General features: G+C 36.0%; 1 long non-coding RNA gene across 1 annotated transcript; it reads left to right on the forward strand.

Annotated features, from left to right (window-relative positions):
• Window positions 1-1,012: 1,012 nt before the first annotated feature.
• Window positions 1,013-8,642, forward strand: LOC138104601 (uncharacterized). Its single transcript, XR_011148154.1, has 3 exons — window positions 1,013-1,133; window positions 5,095-5,254; window positions 7,726-8,642. It is a non-coding gene; the product is annotated as an uncharacterized lncRNA (long non-coding RNA).
• Window positions 8,643-19,201: the final 10,559 nt, after the last annotated feature.

The following is a 19,201-nucleotide window of genomic DNA, read 5'->3' on the forward strand; positions in this document are numbered from 1 at the left end:
AAGCAGGTGCTTTGACTAAGAACTGCAGTTAGAGATTCAGAGGATTACAGAGCACTGAATTTTCCCACTGCATTTTGGGAAACCACTAGGTTCCAGTGCTTACTGAGACATATGATTAGACAGTCATATTTCCTGACATGTCTGTATTCTGATGAGCCATGCAGAGGGATAGTTTTGTGGGGCTTTTTCCAGCAATGTAACTAAAAAACCTATAAATTCTAGTTGTCTGTGCTTTTTTTACAGTGTAGAGCATTTAACCAAGTAGTTTTATTGTAATACATCCATGAGTTCACAGTGTTCTAAAATATTATAAAAATAGTAAATTTAAAAAAATTAACAGCTTTAGCTTCATATACATGTGTGTTTAAATATATGTATTGGGAGTGAAAGAATGAAAAAGCAAGAAAGTAAAAATAACTATTTTTATTTAAGTATGTTTGACCTGAGTCAGAATATTTTGCTGCATGGGCATAATCCTAAATACACAACTTAAGCAAATATCCCCAGTTCAGTAAAAGAACAGAAATTATTATAGCATATTTTTTAAGTCCTTGTGTTACAGAAGCTCTAATTCAGTCCATTAGTCTTCTATAAATCATGCTTCTTGAAGGACTAGAACCTCAAGATGCAATACAGCTGATTTAGCAGAAAAAATACGTGAAGAGGATAGCAAAAGCAATGTCACATGGCTCTGTGTCCTGGGTTGAGGTGTATTCTATTACCATCCTCATGAGCTGTTGAAATCAGGTGGGGCAGTGTTTCCTTGCCTCCTCCCCCCAGACTATCTTGCTGTTAATGGCCCATCATTGTCCTGCTGCATGACTCAGAGATAACTCCCTCCAGACCATCTTCTGTTAACGAGCCTAATCAACACTTGGCCTCATGACTCATTACCCCATTGTGAGATGCTCTGCCCAGAGGGAGGAACCAGGCATCCCATCCTGGATATAATCTGGGACTCTGAGCACCAGAGACACTCTTTCCACTGGATTTCCAGAGGACAGGAGCCCCACAGCCACCACTGGACCTTCTGAGGAAGAGCAGACCCTTTTTTCTACAGGATCACCACTTCAGAAGACTGCAGCTACCATTCTACCAGACTGCTACCACTACCCTGCCTGACAGGGACTCAGGTTGTATCTTGACTCTGTCAGTGTTTTCTTTTACTTTCTTTTCCTTTCCTTTAATTTCCATTAAATTGTTATTCTGACTTGGTGCCTCCCACTGGTTTGTTTTCAAACTAGCACACTCTACCTCTGTTATAGGAAATATAACCAACGTGGAGAAGTCTACTTTGCATCTGACTTTTCTGAATTCTATTGATTTGTTATAGGTAGCCTGTAACTGCAATTTTTTTTTATCCTTCTATAGATCGCAATATAAGTTGAGAGAGACAGAAAAACCATTTTTTCCACAGAGAATACTTTTTTCCCCCTAAGAAAAATCCACTGAAAAGTTATTGGATTTTAATAATACAGATTAAAACCCTGTTTGTAGCCCTACACTGTGAAGAATATCCAGAGGGTGGTGACATGAGAAATTACCCATGTTCTGGTTCTGAATATAAGCACGAATGCCACTTATCTATATCCTCTGTATCTTAATATCAAGATCTCCCAGTGGATACTTTTACACAGAAACTTCAAGACTGGAAATAATACAGTAAAAAATACACTAACCCATGCAAAACATAATGTTGTCTTTTCTGTGGCAATCAATGACTTTTGTGAATGTTCTTCAGGTGCTAGTGTTCGGGGAAATTTAATTTCCCTCACTTTCTCCAACAACTTTCCAGCATTTAAAATGCCTATTTATAAGGTATCACTGGCTGTCTTTTTCCACATCTTGTAAACTACTTTTTTGACTAAGCTGGTGTGACACTGAGTAACGCAGACTTCAACCAAACGAAAATAACTGAGCAAATAAATAAATAATAAATAAATGAATAAAATTGAAGCTATGGAAAAGAAACAAGAGGAAAGAAAGAAATTAGACAAAAATTAAATAAAACCCCAAACCAAAACCAAGAGCAAAACTATTTACTGTAAATACCTATATCTAATCAGTTTCATATTCATTTAATGCAGGTAAAAGTGACTTTTTAAACAATAATAAATCAAAGACAGAACACTTATAAGTCAGAGGCAATATTTTGAGTAGAACCTCTTAATATTAGTGACATTTAGGATATAGTTAACAAAATTCCAATTAAAAAAATGAGTAGCATTTCACAAACTTATTATTAAAACATTTCCTTCAGTATAACATTTCTATTAAAAGTTCCAGGAAATAGATTCTTTGAAAAACTAAAAAGTGATACAGTAATAATATTTTAACAGCATATTAATAGGCTGTTTAAAGTTCTTGTACTAATAAATTACCTTTCTACTGCAGTTGCAAGGAAAGGAGTTTCAAGCCAGTGTTAAATGAGCACGTGGAGGTGACAACTCACATGGCATCAAGAAAGAGAGTTCTTTGCCTCTCAGGAAGCGTGATCAAGTGTTTACATAGTGCAATACATGTCTTTTTGCTTGTTTATGCACAAATCTTTGAGGATCTTTTGGTGGAGATGAACAAATGATTGCTCCCATTTTTTCTAGACTTTATTTCCACAAACCTCTTGGCTGTGCATGTGGCTGCTGGCCAGGGAGAGCACAAAGATGGCACGTTGGTGTGTGTGCTGAGCTGGGGCTGCCCATGGAGACCAACTCTCCTGGCTGAGCTCCTCGGAGCTGGAAATCACCTCTGCTGCCCTCAGACACCTCTTCCAGGAGCTGGCATACCTGGCAGCATGCAGAGGCTTGGTGGCACCCAGAGTAAAGCAGAGGCTGCCACGTGGCCCCTACAGGAGATGCCAGTGATTGGGAACAAGAGGGAAGTAGGGCCCCACTGGCTCAATTTCATGCCTAAGGCAACAAACTTGCTGGTCTGAGATTAACACTTGTAAGATTTCACCTGTATGTAATTAAAGTGGTGGCGAGCTAAGGAGCTATCTCTGGGTGAATAGGGGAGGGAAATTTGTAGTGAAAATGGTTTTGAAAATGGAGAAAACAGATTTTGAAAAACCCCAGTCTCCTAGTTCAGGGTGTCTGGGATGAGGCAGCTGGAAAATAAGGGCCCTTGGGAACTCAAGCATGGAGGATTTTGTGATCCTACTCCTAAGAAATGTATATGGCAAGCCTTAAACTAACAAGCAAAAAGAAGAACAAGAGAGCTAATAAAAACAGATGGGAAAGTGAACTTCAAAACTGATCTGTCTTGTTAGCAGGTCTCATGGAAATATCACATTTCCCTGCAAGTTTTGTCTCAACAAATTCTGTCAGAATAAGGTTGCAGTAAAAGAGGTTCTAGTGGTTTTTCTAGTAAGCAAGACAAACACTTGAAAAAAGGAACAGAATATATTTTTCTGTTTGGGGAGTTGAACAATGACCTATACTTACTGTGCCATGGAACTCCATGGTATGCTAGGCAAATTAGTTCTCTGAATTTTTCTGTGTCCTTACAGTCTATATGGTGCTTACGACTGCCTTAAAACCTGGATTTTTCTGGCAGAAATTCTGACAAAAAGTTCTGTCAATGCTTTTAACTTATGTATTGTATTTAAAGAGAAGTGAGGTGCAAAAACCCATGCATAACTTTTTAAAATAAGGACAGAGCATTACTGTGTTCATTCTAGCATATAGCTCAGTTTACCTAGAGGAGAGATAATGGAAAAATAGTGTTATAAAAGTGGATGTATTGATGCCTTTAAAAAACATCATGCTAGTAAGTGATCAGTGCCATAAAAAGTACATAAGGAAATTTCTATTTCTTTCTTCAAATCATAGTTTGGATGCTGGGCAACAGAAAAAAATCCCTAGTATTAAAAACTTATTATTAATAAAATGCTGTCAAATATTAATAAATGATCTATGTCTCAAGAGCTTTCTATGATGTCAACTGAATGAGAGACAGGCTATCTGGGAAAATATGTAGGAAAAAATGTGACCATATAAGAGAAGACTATATCGAAGTGTAAGTACATAACAATTATGCTGTTTTGACTGCCATATACATGACATTTCATAACTTTTGAAAACATTTTGGGGTTGAATAGACCTGTAAAGGTCCCTTCCAACCTATATGGTCTATGCTTCTATGACTGTGATAGCATTGCAATGTTGATTATGCTGTTTCAGGTTCAGGCCTTCATGGTTTGAGAGATAGTAACGGGCATGCTCATCATAACTAAAAGGAGGGTTTAGCTGTTCCTAATACCTTCCCATACAGATCCACAGGTCCCCTCTAATAATTTCTCATTTGATATTTTCAGTATTGTTTGCATTTTCACAGATTCGTTCTAGCTGTTTTGTTTAGAGTTCTTTATGGAGTACAGCAAAGCATTTTAAAAAAATCTGGTTTGGGGCTAACTTGGATGTTAGTGAAAAAGCAGATTTCATACAAAATTATCAAAGCAGCAGGGGATTTGAAAGTGCTTGAAAGGAAATATGGAAAACCACCAAAGCAGTAACAAATGGGGGATGCCAGGCACAGCAACGCCTCAAATTCTACCCTCATTTGAGCTTAGATTATTAAATCTTGGGCCACTCACTATGCAGAACACTGAAACATCTTTGGAGAATAAATCTTTTTGAACAGAACATAATAATGATAGTACATATCATCCATATGATATGGAAATTTGGGTTCTTCAAATTAATCCCGAACTGCATTCCAGAACAGTAATTACAGTATGATATTTCTAGATATAAGTAAAAGAGAACAGGCTATCTGTACAGGTCCTGTATATGACAGTGTATGAAAAAGGACTATAAGAGAAAAAAACAAGTTCTGGATTCTAGGAACTAGCTGTTCAAGCATCAGCTGGCAACCAGACTTCAACTCCCAGGTCTTGCAATAATTAATATCTTTAGCATTTTTGAAAATAGATGTATTCCAAGATCACAGAATAATATCTTTATCCCAAAACTATAACTTCAATACTAAGCGATCAATCTACTGCAGGTAAAGTATTAGACAAGATAATTGTCTTAAGAAATCTAGTTTTGAATCCTTTCTGTGCCTAATAGTTTTTATCACTTGCTTCCTCTGAAGGAGTGCTCAGCCGAAGGCTGTTATCCAACATGTCCAGATCTTTCATCCAGCTTGATGAAATCAGTCACATCCCCTGTGCTTTGTGCTGAACTTCTGGCCATGGCTTTGTGCTAGGAAAGGACAGAAGAGGCCTGATAAATTGCCCATACAAGGAATTATGGTGAGTTTAGATTACAGAAGGCTTTGTCAAGGTGGTTGCTGTTCAGACCAGGATTTTCAGAAGTCACAAACAGATAAGTTCTAAACAGCTCTCAGGCTGAAGAGGTAGTCAGTTTTAAGTGCCTCAACAATTAGGCAGCAATGCAAATGTGTAAATAAGCACAACATTTTTTCTAAATATTGTTACAGTTGTAGTCAAAGACATTTTAGTCAAAAACTTCTGTTCCCAGAACAGATTTCAATGGTTTGGTGGTTATGTTGATATATCTATATCTATATCTATCTATGTCTAAATCTATATCTTTTCTGTCTCTAACAAACATAGAATTTGTTGTTCTCTATTTCTATTGCTGTCTCTATCTGTTGATATCTACATGTAAGTGGGGAATTCATTAATTGATAATGGTTTTAGATATTCTCCCAAAATTGAATGAGTAGATATTCAAGGCTAAACAAGTCACCCTATAAATGCTTTACATTTAGAAGAGTGGGAAAAGTACCTCCAGAGTGTGATTCATTTGATCCTAAAACAAAGCATCTAAATCGGACTTGATGACTTTTGCTTGACTTTTCCTAATATTATTATTCATTCAAGGCCTTTAAAGGGTTTCTAAAAGCAGGTCACACACACACGTATACGTATGTTTATATCACTATACAAACATACTAAGTTGATTGTGGCCTCTGTGTTTTTTTTTCTTTTAGGGGAAAACACACTTACATACATTTATGTATATAATATATATGGTCATAAGTACATATAGACAGATATAAAGTCGATATGTACAACTGCACTAGTTTTTGTACTTGGTTTTGTTTTGTTTGTGTTAGTGTGTATGTGTATGCACACAATATATAAAATAGTTGTCAAAACAGTGAAAATAGTCTGAGGTACCTCAGCAGAAACTAATTCCAAATGTGACATTTAAGGGTAAAGTACATAGTAACAGCATTCATTTGGTCTATAGATTGCCAAAATCTTACAGCTACACTATTTCTTCAAAAAATGGCATGCTGTGCTCATTACATATTGGAGAGCATATAAAGTTCCTATAGTTATATATGTATTGCTTCTCCCCAGATTCACGCTGTGTAGCATCAGTGACTTCAGCTTATTTTAACTAATACAAATTAGGTTAGAATCCAGACAATAGTTGAAGTGCAGTTGTACCTTGAGTAAGTAAATATCTGTTTATTTCTAAAAACAAATTTTTAGTGATAGAGGAAGTTTTACTTTCATCTAGAAGATAAAATGATTTCTAGATTCTTAACATGAAAAAGGCTGGTGACCATAGCTTCCTCAAAGTAGGTTATAAAATTGGTTTCATTTGCTTAGTCGTAACTCTGTATTGTATGTATGTGTCAGAATCACAAAGTTCTATATAACTTTGAAAGCACCTTGTCCTCAAATGAAAAAAGAATAATATTGGCTTCAGTTTTCTTCAATTTTATTTCTGCTTTTCTCATCCAACAAGCTAGTCAAATAGACTCTGCTGCATCAGTAAAACAGATGACAGAGGAACGCATCACACTCAATGTCCTTGGGCATATTTTGTTGACTTTAAATAGTATCTAGTGCTTCATGACAGAAAATCATTTCCATTTCAAAACTTTAACAGCTGAAATAACAGAAGGATAGGTAGGCCTATAGTGGTTCACTAAATACACAGTAAGAAAAGCTTCAAAATATGTCCTTGTCTGAAGTCTTTCATGCATCATTTAATAAGCTGAGCAACTGAATTATGGTTAATAGTAAAATATAACTTCTTTACTTTTAATGTCAAAAAGCTTCTTATGTTCCCTCTCCTACTGAACTATACAGTAACATGCTAACTAGGTCTGTTCACATTTTGTCAGTCTGAGAGAACAAGTGCAAGGATCTGCCACAGTGTATTGTTCTAAAACTAATAATTCATTGGTGAATGTGAGTCAGCACTTTTATTATATTAATGACCTGTATATATTTGTCTGTTGGGGAAAGAGAAGGATGCAATTTCCATTCCTTTTTCTTTTCAGTAAAATTCTTACAATGCAAGTTATTTTAGTCTATCAAAATTTGGAAGTGTAGCCTTTCCCATGAAATATCCTGTAAATTGTTACAGACTGCTATGCTTGTATGTGGTTTATGACAATTAAACAATTTTCAGCCATTATAAAAATATTTTTTCCTCATGTTGTCCATTTTCAAATAGAGTCCTTAACTCACCTAAATTTAGAAAATGTCTGCATCCAAGAAAGTCACTTCTGGCACCCTTCAAAGTCACTGAAGGGAACAGGCTCTTTTAAGGTGTCACTCATCTGATAGATGAGTACATTCACATGACATCACATTAATTTAATCCTAAACTGTTTTCCTGTTCCTATTGACAATAAAGGAACTTCAGATGACAGTTTCAGACACAGCAGCCTATATTTTAGGCTCTGCATTGGTCAGATTAATCCTGTTAAAAAATGTCCACTTTCCATCTACAGGGTCAGTCACAAGGAGCCAGTACTGATGAAAGAAAGAAAAAGACACCTGCTGAAAACGGAGCTCATGGCACCTACCTGGCATTCTGTGCTCTGCCTGTGGATGGAAACTGTATGCAAAGCACATGCAGCTTTAGAGCATCTGTCCTATCACCAGCCAAGACATTCACCAATATTCTTGTGACTTGATTTCAATGTTCTGAATCCTCACAGACAGAACAGTTTAAAGCTTTGCCCTTTTTGACTAATGAACAATGAATGCTCAATGTGCTTTTTCTAGATAATTCATTATAGATTAGAAACAGTGTCACATGGTTAGCATGAATGTAAAATCAAATACCAATCAAAAGTCATTAATTTTCTAAGATATTATTTCCAAAGAAATGTTAAGAAATATTGATCTGTTGGAAAACAATCAATACATTTTGAGAAGATAATACAATCAACTAAGCAATGAATTATGGAGTTCTTTCTGAGCTGCAAAATATCTTTAAAGTCAAGTTTTACAGGCATTTGAATATTTAAATTAAGTATGTGTATGAAGTAAAACACTTACCTTTACATACTTTATTTTGAAGTTACTGCTGCATGTTCTTAAACAAAAATTAACCACTCGGTGACACGCTCTTTTGACTAGGTACAGTTTATCTATTTGATATGTGGGTAGACTGGAAAAAATACACATGAAAATCTCTAATATATGACCAAATTTTCTATGGGATCAAAATAAATCTCCATTACAAAGTATCAGATCTTTACTAACCTGTAGCAATAAACATTAAGAGATATTTGGATATTTATAGGTGACCACTGGAAAACAGCTTAAGAAGTTATATATCAGTGAAAATGTCATTTCTCTGACTACCATACCTAATCTGCTGCAGTGTAAAGTAAAATGGAAAAAATATAAAATTAAATTATTCTGAGTGCAAAATAAACCATTTTTTATTTCTGCTTTGAATATGTTAAGAATGAGCCCACATTCTATTACTTTTTATGGAATGAATAGAGATTTAAAAGAAAAGGAATCTATACAGACCAGATATAAAGAAGATTGATTTTTTAATACTTGGATAGCATTAGATAATTTTCAGTGCATCAGAAAATGTGAAAAACAGTGCTACCTCAATGAAGTCACCTCTCCTGCTAAAAACAGCAAGCAGGGAAGTATTTAGCCTATCTATTATTGTAGATAATATACAATAAAAGTTTATTTCAATTGTCAGGAAGGTTTCTCTGTACAGAGCATGGCTTGACTTTTCCTATGTTTTGAGCATCTAGTGTAATAATCTGTACATACTTACAATGGTGGAACACTTCAGCCTTAGCACATCAGCCTCAATCTCTCAATTGTAAATTGTTTCATTCTAGCATTAAAGAGCCTGGCTGTCAAAAAAAAATATTCAAATCTTTACTTCAAATGAAATATAAATATTCAAGTGTATGAGAAGACAATCTAGTAAGAACAAAAAACCAGAAAAATAGTGAAGGATCACATTATTTTCTGAACATCCACACTTTTAACCTTCTGAATTCCTGTCACAATACATACATAGAAGGTTTGCAAAATGGCTCTAAATGTCAGCAGTGGAACCAACAATACTTTGATTACTGCAGGTTTTGTTTCTTTATATTGACATTCTCTGTGGATCCTCAAAAGACTACTGCAGCTTTTTCTGTCTTACAGCATTGCCTGTGGGCATTAGTGTGCCTCTTCTCAGTATTTAGCCACTAGTTCTTGCAGAATTTGTGGCAATCTAGTCTTTTTCCTTTGTTTCTGTGACTTATATTCCTCTGGAAAAAAAGATTCAAGCTAGTCAAAGGTTCAAAAGGATCAGGGCTTTTTAATGTGGTTTGTGGACTTTTTATCTTTGTTTTGGTTTTGGTTGTTTCTGAGGGGTTTTTTTTGGGGGGGTGGTGGGAAGTTTGTTTTGTTTGGGTTTTTTTTCTTCAACAAAAATGTGTGTCATGACGTTATAGAAAATATTTTATTTACCAAGGGGGAGAGGGGGAAGGACAGACAGACACCCAACTCCCTTCAAAACAAAGAAAAATTGCTCACTAATATTACTGATGTTCTAAAAGCACCACTACTTTCCTTAAAATTTTAGTGTGCTAATAGCATAAAGGTGCATTTAGAGATCTCATTTCTAGAATCTGCAGAGACTTCTCAGTCACCAGCAAAATGTTTAAAATTGCATAGATAGACATATAATTTGTTTCTAAAAGCCTTTGACAGTATCTTGAGGTCCATTATAATAAATCTGATTTAATTTCTGGATGACATTCTACCAAAAATGCAAAACATATTCACACTATTGCAGGCCTGGGGACCCCTCCCTATCTGACTTATTCATCTTAACCTTATTCCCAAAGCAGTCCTCAACTGATTTTATTTTATAAACAATATCAAAACATTTTTAATTTGTAATCAGAGTTCTTTAGAAAATCACTCAGAGCTGGACTCTCCAGAGATATGACCTAGATATAGGTCATAACATATGGTAGAATGGGATGAGTTGCTGAAGCTGTGTCTACTGAAGCTGAAAAAATAGGTAAAGAAGTGATGTCTATCTATCTGTCTGAGCCTATTCTTTCCTTCCAAAATAACCATGAATGAGACTGGGGAATAATTGTACAACAAATGGGATGTTGTATAATCATCTTCCACCTGGATCCCTAACACTGGGGACTTCCTTGAATGAGGAGGCAGCAGAGTCCCATAAGACTAATGTAGTGTGCATCAGTTGACAGATTCTTTGGTGCTGTACAGCTGTTCTGCACCAGATCTCCAGCAAAAGCTGAGTTCACCTAATTGGTGAGTTCAGGCCCTATGTAAATGTAAACATGATGTGATAGAGGAACATATACAGAGAAGTAGTTTGGGTGGTCTGTAGACTGCATCTAGACCCCATTCAACAGCAGGAATAACTATGGCTCTCTTAGGATTGTGATTGTAACTGGGCTCAGCTGCAGAAGTCACATCCCCCTTCAGTCCCACCAAATACCCCCAAGGGTAACTGAGTTGATCTCTGTCCCAGTGATACATTATTGTAATTAATCTCTTCCTTTTGCTTGGGCTCACTGACCAGCGATGGTACTAAATAAGATGAAACAAATTTATGGCAACAATTTTAATGTGTTTGTTTCTCAGAGCCTCGCCCATGGGTTTTTAGTTGGGCACAGCTTGACAGTTATTGAGGTTATACTGTTGACTTATGCTACCCGCACATTAATTGACTGATTTGACCAAAGTTGACAAAATGGCACAATTGACGTGTTAATGTACACATTGAGGGCCACACAGAGCAGTCCTTCAGACTGGAATGACATCCTGGCCAGATATTTGACCACAATCCACAGTGAACTGGTGGAAGACAAAATTGTTTTGGTGATATTGGAGTTCTATAACACTGTGGCTGTTGATATGGAGGGATATTCATCCTTCCATCTGGTGGGAGGGCTTGGTCAGATATCCCAAGGTACATGAGGCTCCCACTTCTGAACCTGCCATGGGAAGAAACAACAGCTATGGTGAGGGAGAAGGTGAGAGTAGCAAGGAAGAACAGGACACTCTGTTGCCTACCTCCCCTACCCTGGTGATCAGCACAGATCATCAGAGGACACCAGTGGGTGTCCATGCTGTGGAATCCAGACATACCGAGTGCTAGGGCTAATTGATCATTTAAAGAGATGCCACGGGAGATTTTGTTTCAATGTGCTATTACTGTCTTTGTCCGGCTCTGCAGAGTCACGTGTATGCACGCACACACAAACACACAGCTAGCTTCACTTAAGTCAGTGGCAGAAGAGGCAGGAAGGTTCTCTGTGTGAGTTCCAGCAGGAGCATTTATTGCTTCTACACTGTTGAAGGTTGCAGAGGCAAAGGCGAGAGAACAATGGCGAACTGGGGTTTTATCCGGGGGCGGGGAAAAGGCGGGATCAGGGAACGGGGACCAATGGGGAAGCTCTGGGGGAGTGACGAGGGGTAGAGGCTGAAGCCAACCGGGGAATCCAAACTGGGATAGATTAACATAACAGAACAAGCATCCTGGGAGAGGCTTCTTTCCCTCACCATGACCGAAGTCTCTGGCACCAGAGACTGTCTTACCAAGAGCTCTCTCTGTCCATTGTGCCACAGGCCAATGGGCCACCACAATGTGCCAAATGTGGAAAAACAAATGGAAAACATCACAGTGTCACTTGCCATTTCCCACATTGTAAAGGAGCTGCAGAAATGGCTCCCATTGGAGAATGGATTTGTGAGGTGTGTTGGAAAAGCTTTAAAATAGAAATTTGGGACAACAATAGAATTGGTGTGTGACAACATAAAAAACTAGTGCAACCTGTTGTAATCAAGTAACTCCTCTTTTTGATAAGAGTTTTTATCCCTTAAAACTCGCTTCCCATACTGAGTATAGAAAAAATGTTGATCATTCACAAGAAGAGCCAAATGTAAGGGTATCATAAATGCATTTCAGGAGAACTGATTATACCACTTGGGATATGTTTAGGACAGTTGTATTATAATGAACACTAACAGCAGAAGGCTGTTTTTCACATACAAGTCTTAAAGTAGCATGATGCTCTTCTCTAAAGAAAAGTTGTCATAGTTTAGGAAGTGATTTTTCTCATTGCAAAACACATTACAGACTATATGGTCCAGGAAATAAATATTGCTTTCACAACATCATCAATAAATTAGTAAAAAAATCACTACATAACTATGAAAACTGACAAAAATTAAGTCATTATTAAAAATTTGCTTCAGGATACGCTGTATATTTTCTCCTTATTCTAACTATCTGCCAGTTCTTTTTTTTGAGGAATAGTTTGTTTAAAGGAACTGATTTAATAATAAAGCTAAAATTAACACCAAGAAAAATTGATCTCCTTGTGTTGGTTTTGGGTTAATGAGTCAATTTTCCTCACAGTGGCTTGTATGGGGTTATGTTTTGGAACTGAACACCATCAACACAGGGTTGATAATATAGAGACATTTTTGTTATTGCTGAGCAGGGCTTACACAGAGCCAAGGTCATTTCTGCTTTTCATGCAACTACAGTGGCACAAAAGTTGGGAGTGCACGGGAAGCTGGGAGGAGACACAACAGTGACAGATTATCCCAGTTGATCAGAAGGATGTTTCAGACCATACGGCATCATGCTCAGTACATTAGGGGGGAAGAGGGAGGAAGGGGAGGGTGTTTGGAGTGATGGCATTTTCCTTTCCAGGTCACCATCATGTGTGACAGGGCCCTGCTCTCCTGGGGATGGCTGAACACCTGCCTGACCATGGCAAATAGTGACAGAATTCCTAGTTTTCCATTGTATATGTGTGTGGATTTTGCTTTCCCTATTAAACTGTCTATATCTCAACCCAAAATTTTCTAGATTTTACTCTTCTAACACTCTCCCAATCCTGCTGGTGGGGGAGTTAATGAGCAGCTGCGTGGGCCTTGGCTGCTGGATGGGATTAAACCATGACACTTCTTTACTTGCTGCTTATGGTACATCTTACAGTAATAGAGAACAGTCTCTGCTGTCATTAAATACGTTTAAGAGTTTCACATTCCTGGGAAATGAAGAATAAATATTGATATTTTACATCACATTATTCATAGAGTTGATATGTGGAAACTCTTTTAAAAATATTCATACCATCACATACTGTGTTTTTATTTAATCTTACAGGCACCCCAGAATTGGCTCAAATTTCAGGTCATAGTTCTGTGTCATATTAAGCTAAAATTAGATTGTAATAGGACAATGTTAATGAAGATGTTGAATATGCATTCTATACTTACATGCGTTTGTTTTCTTGTATTTTAGAGAGTGTGAACTAAAGTAATTCCTTCCCAAAAATATTGCCTAACTATAGATCTTTGGTCTAAAGTGTAAGAAGGTTCCATATCCTGAAGGTCCTGTGGGACAGATGTAGCAGAAAACACATATGTCTGACTAACTGTAATGAAGAGTCTCAAAAACAGTTAAAATGAAGTTTATTCACAACAGTCAAGTTGCTGGCTCTAAAAGGAACAATTCATTCATGAAAAAGTTTTACAAATGGTGGTTTAGAGAGTGGTGCTGGTAGATTCTTCAGCACTTGAATACAGGGCCAGATACATATTAGAGTTATCAGATGTCAAGTTTGTTTGTACAGGGATGTTTTATGAGCATTCCAATGACTCTGCCTAAATCTCCATTTCCAACCTTTCTCTTGTGTTGAAGTGGAAATTGAGACATCCAGAGACAAATTTATTCATAGCTATTTTCTTCTAGCAATATAAAATCCAGACAACACATTCTCAGTAACATGTAGCCCAGTTTCTACTGAAGAATCCTGGCTTGATTAGCTTTCAAAAATATATTTCAATTATGGAAATTTTATGTTGCAGAGGAGTCTCAAAGCTCAGTGGTGTAATCCTGTCTTCCACAGGTTCATAAGACACATGACTGAGCAATAAAAATTGACAGAATAATTTTAAGTTTCATAAATTGCTTGAATTCAGCTAGGAAAAAAAAAAAAACCTGTGTGTGAAATGCATTTTTAAAAATGTGACTGATAATTGTTAGTAGGACCAGCAAATCAAATCAGTTGAAAGTTGTACCTTGTGCAATTAAAACTGGGAGAATCATGAAATTTCTTCAAATTTAGAATGTAGGTGCATACCAAAAGATTATTTGGTCTTTGCACTCAAAAAAAGAGGAAGGTATTGAATATAGAAGAAAAGTAAGTTGACTAATAGAAACTCAGGTGAAGGATAAATAATATTACTTAATTCAGTTTAGTAAGGAAATTTGGGTTTTACTATCTGAGAATAAGAGATTTAGTCAGAAGCTCTCTGACTTCTGTCATTTGAATAGTCTTACAACAAATTATCAAGAATATGTAAAGGCTTAACAAATAAAAAATGAAATATGTACTCTGGGTTTATCAATCATAACATATTCTAACATAAATTAATATGGTTTTCTGGTTGTTTTTTTTTTTTTTAGTTAGATGAGACCTGCAGTACTTTTTGTATTTGGACAAGAGGAGAGCATCTATTTCAATTTTTTATGGAAAAAAGTAGTGTAGGTTGGATTATCCTTTAATTAAAAAGCAAAGGAAAAACAATATGAAAAGGAGATGTCAAGGGTTTTTGAAGGATCAGATATCAGTTCAGTGGTATTTCACACGAATAATTTTTATGACAGATTTATTTAGTATTTTTACCTAAACACAAAGGACAGGATTTGTGATGAAATAAAGTTTGAAAGTGTTGTCTACAAAAAAATAATTAACATATACAGGAGGAACTAACCATTGGGATGACAGGAATTTTAAGATGCAATGCAACTGGTAAACATGCAGGATTATATGTTTCAGGTTTAATAAGATAAACTTCTGTGACATCAATCCAGCAATTTATCTGTAGAAAAACAGATGAAAGGACTTTAGCACTGCTTGTTGATCACAGAATCATTCCCAGCTGCTAACTTGATGCAGCTGTTAAAAAGGCAGAAAATATCTTAGTAAAGCAGAACAGGGATTTCCAGTGGAGGCAGGAAGATATTGATCCCACTGTGAATTTATGCCAGCTTACTCTTCTTGCAAAATGCATATACAAGTCATGTTACTCATACTCATGAAAAGAGAACTCAGAATGGAGCCAACACAGGAAGGCCAAGGAAGACACTCAGAAACTTGACAGGAGGCTAAAAAATGTGACTTGTTTAATTTGGCTAAGGAAGTTAAGAAGTTACCTGATTGCTAATACCAAAGTTAATATCAAAGAAGTTAATGCCAAAGTTGTTAATATCTAAGAAGTATTTTTAGATATAAGTGTAACTGATAAGAAAAACTAAATGTATGACTAACAACTGTTACCTACTACATCTTATACAGGGTTGAGAAATGCTAGGTAATGTATACCTTGACAGATTATTGAGGGGAAAAATAACCCAAAAGCCAACATGTAATTCAGCTGCCCTAAAGCAGATTTGGAGAAAAGCATTTTCTTCTAGTTAGATCTACTTACTGCTTACATACTACCTACTTACATCTAGTTCAAAAGATCATATCAAAACTGCGGCTAAGGAGTTAAAGCTGAAACACTTGATCTGGGTTCCTGGGCTGTGTAAATACAGTTTGGAGCTCTGAATCTGCAGACATCTCTTTATGTAAAATAAATTGGAACAGGTATTATAAAGAAAGAAAAATTTGGCTTGTCACATTCAGATTCTCATCACTGAACAGTTATGCGATATTTTTAATCATTTTTCCATCATTTTGCCAAAACTTTGCTTTGTCATTCTAGCCACATTGCCACAGTGAAAGAAACAAGAGTGACATTTCTGGTGTTCAGTTTATCTGGGGTTCTGGAATTCAAGGTCTCTAAATATTAATTGTTGAAAATATCAGACCTTGCATAAAAGTACAACAGCTCTTACGTGGTGACTATAACATCACACAGAAGTGCAAACTGGTGATGAAAAATTTAATCTGGAGTGAGACGAAAGTTCTTAATGATCAGTCAGATGTTCAGGAACAGCTTGTTGGGACTGAGAGGAGGAACAAATCTTACCACTTATGAGACAAAACTCAGTATGTTTATGAGGGGATTGTGAGATGAAGTGACTAGAATATCAGGGCACAATTTCACCCACATTTTTTCCCAGTCCTATTATTTTTTTTTTTTTAAATGAATGAACGGATGAATTGCTTGCTGGTAAGTGTAAATTTTCATGTAGGCTTTTCTTCCACCTTTCTTTCACATGGTGTTACATTAGTCCTTATCATCACTCATTAAACTGTAGCTAATTTTACTGCTTTATTGCTTCATCACTTTATATATCAATAATCCCTTCAGTTACCTCTCTGTCCTTTCCAAAGTCCTCATCTACCCTTCCTATTTGGAGAAAATTTGGAGAAAATTAACAGTTCAAGCAGAAAAGCAAAGCTGTATGAACCAGATTTGCACAAATTTGCTGAATTCAATTTTTACATTGGAAATAAGTTCAGAGAACACATCCAACTGCTGTTTTTCCAAATAGCAGTAATAGAAGTATGGATCCAATTGCTAGCAACTCTTTAAAATAAGCAACTGTGTTATTATAAATCTTTATTCCTAGCTGGGATAAAATTTAGGAAGAAAATTCAAACCCTTGGACATCATTCATATTTGTGTAATATGATTTTATAGTCCTCATTTTTGTTAAAAAGATTTCATTGTCCTAAAGATAATTTTAAAAAAATCAGTTAAATAATTAAATACCATATCCTGTAGCTGGATGGACACCCTCAGCTAATCCCAAAATGAGCTCTGAATGTTTGCCTGGAGATTTTCATGTGGTGGACAGGAGGAAGCAAAAAAACCTCATTGAATTGTTTTCATCATAGGACTTTGAAGAATTCTTAAGGGTAAGAAAATATGCCATTTAGACAGACGTTTTCCAATATTTTGATCTGGCTGCACATTCTGGTTTTCTTCTAAGAAAGAGAATAAAATCAGTTAATCTGTTCTCAACACTGAATAAGGTAGTTTTGTACTTTCCCACTTAGGGAGAAAAAATTAAAATTTAAGACTCTGAGCATTCTGTGACATTGCTGATAAAGCTGAAAAATATATATCTGTCAGCATGTGCGATGTGCATAATTTGTTCTTGAAAGGGGAAAATACCACATGTAACAATCAAATAACAGTCAGGAGTACTTATTCTTGAAATAATTTTTAAACTATTAATAAAGCAAAAGAATTTTTATTCCTATGAAAGCTTGTTTGGGCCTTATATTTGTTCTCCAGAAAAAAAAATAAAAAGAAGGAAGAGTAAATTTTTCAACCAATTTAATTTCCCACTAGGGAAGCCAATAAAACTAAAGCCAATATTACAGATAGCTAGAGGAAAGAGAAAGCTATATATAGATAAGACATTGTTCATAGACAAAACAAATACAAATAATCCAGGTTGTGCTAAAAGGTGATGTGACTTTTTTTTGTTAGATTTTTTAAGCTTCCTTATCTAAGCCTTTATGTGGTCTACTTTTACATTTGTATGCAGAGCTCTCTATCTTTTCTGGTTTTCTTCCTGGAATTTTCTCCTTTGCTGGGCTCTTTCAGTCCCTTTAAATCCAACTTAAAACATACAAAAACATGTAAGACTGAAGCAAGTTCAGGATAGTTTGAAGCTGGAAATAACTCTTTCCTGGTTTATGTTCTCTGTTGTATTTGTTATTAGTTACTTGAAATGAGCAATGTTTTTTTCCAGCACCACAACTTGTTAAAGCTTTTCTATAGTCATGTTTCTCACTGTTAAGGTTAATTCATTAGATTTGATCTGACTCCCTGCATGTAAATAGCATGAACATATTTTGGTCCATTGCTCTGCCTTTTTAGGAAGAAAATTAAAACTAGTTATTACATTCTAATGTCTAATAAAAGCTATTTAGAACTAAACGCATATGTATGCAGGATTCTCTTTTTTGTACCTTGATACTGTTCAATTTCTCATGTGAGTATACAGTATAGATGAGTATAGAACTTGCCTTAAAAACGTAGCCTCTATTTACCTAAGTTATATTGTCATAGTTTACAACATAATATTCTTCGTGATGATGCCATGAAGATTTTTGCCCTTTCCTTTATACCCCTGTTATACCTTTTTACAACTTCTGTATTCCTAGTGCTTTTTGCCTACATTCTTGGACTTGTTTGTTAAGCTAAGAGACAAAACATTTTAGAAGCTTCGTAGCCAGAGATCAGTGTGCCCCAGACCCCAAGGTCCTCTCCAGAACACATTCTGTAAACCAAGATAGAACCATCCAGGGGAGAGTTCCTTGGGGAAGGGGGCTCACTTGAGCCTCTTATTGGGGAATCTTTGATAGATATGCTAATTAGTAAAACCTATAATGCTATACCCAATGTTGGGGGGAGAGAGAGGTGTGGAGACAGAAGACGAAGACAGAGATAGACTCGGCGGGGTGCATCTCGATGTATATGACCTGGACGTGTACACCTAAGGATCCTTAAAATAAATACCAAGGTAAAATCCCTTTTCCCCTTCTAACCGTGTGTGACTCCTGATTTTAAGACCAGGAAAAGGCATCAGTGAAAGCTGAAGTAGAATATGTGCCTCACAACTGAAATGATCATTCAGCCAGATAAATATACAGTAGATACAATAAAACATGATTTTCAATATTTTTTATAAAAAAAGTGAATCCGAATCTATTACATAAGTCAGGAGATAGGGGGTGGGTGGGGTGGAATTAGCAGCTGAATTACATTTAACTAAAACAAACAAACAGAAAAGTTAAAATAGCAAATCAAGGTCATATGCATACATCTCATATAAAAAAAAAAATTTTACAACTCTTCAGTCATTTATCATTCACTTTCATATGGAAATCATTATCTGCACAGTTTCAAAATTATTATGATGCTCTGTTTCTTGATCAGTTATAAAAATAGTAATCAAAACAAAGTCAACACACTCAT

The sequence above is a fragment of the Aphelocoma coerulescens genome, chromosome 1A (assembly GCF_041296385.1).
Source record: "Aphelocoma coerulescens isolate FSJ_1873_10779 chromosome 1A, UR_Acoe_1.0, whole genome shotgun sequence".
Taxonomy (NCBI): Eukaryota; Metazoa; Chordata; class Aves; order Passeriformes; family Corvidae; genus Aphelocoma; species Aphelocoma coerulescens.